Consider the following 1,040-nt stretch of genomic DNA (forward strand, 5'->3'; position numbering starts at 1 on the left):
ACATTTCATTCAGATTTTAGAAATATGTACCTTTCTCCCCAAATGTGCCTGATGTCTTCTAATCTCGGAAGCTGAGCAGGGTCAGCCCGGATACGACTTGGTTGGGAGACCTCCTGAGAATCCTAGTGGGGTTAGGTGTCTGTTTAGTGGAGTCCTGGTGTGGTTCTGAGTCTGGTTTGCGCTAGACTGCAAAGCCATTTGAACTGCAAGGTTGGCGGTTCAAGCTCACCAGCTGCTCTTCAGAAACCCTATACAGGGTCGCTATGAGTCAGAGTTGACTCAATGGCACTTAACAACAACAACCTTTCTTTATTCTTCAACTGCAAAACAAAAACCAAAAGCATCAACTATTGATTAGAAGAATACCAGAGCTGCTGATGAGTTGTTGTTAATTGCCATGGAGTCGATTTCGACCCATAGCACCCTGTACAGGGTTTCTGAGGCTGTAAATCTTTATGGGAGCAGAAAGCCTCATCTTTCTCCTGCGCAGCTGCTGGTAGTTTCAAACTGCTGCCTCTGAGGTTAGCAGCCTGATTCATAACCACTACGCTACCAGAGCTGATGAGTAGGTTCCATTTTTCTAGGCAGAAAACTGTACCATATAATGCTGTTGTTAAATGCCAGCGAATCAGTTCAATTACTAGCAACCCTGTATAGGGTTTCCAAAGAGCAGCTGATAAGTTTGAACTGCTTATGGGGGCAATTTTCCCCCCTCTCTTTCCCCCTCTCTATACCCTCTCATATAGGTAAGTGAGGCATCAAAGATGGTGTAAGAAGCCAGCTTACACCCCAAATTCACAGCTTGGAGTAGAGGCGCTCAAGAAAGCTTCTTAACCAGGAACATCCACATTAGACTTGTGTAAGTAAGAGATAAACCACCTGCAATTTACATGTAGTATGATACTGCCTAAAACAAAACATATTGTTGTTGTTATTATGTGCCCTGGAGTCGGTTCCGACTCATAGCGACCCTGCACAGGGTTTCCGAGGCTGTAAATCTTTACGGGAGCAGAAAGCCTCATCTTTCTCCCGCGGAACAG

The sequence above is a fragment of the Chrysochloris asiatica genome, unplaced genomic scaffold, assembly GCF_000296735.1.
Source record: "Chrysochloris asiatica unplaced genomic scaffold, ChrAsi1.0 scaffold00134, whole genome shotgun sequence".
NCBI lineage: Eukaryota > Metazoa > Chordata > Mammalia > Afrosoricida > Chrysochloridae > Chrysochloris > Chrysochloris asiatica.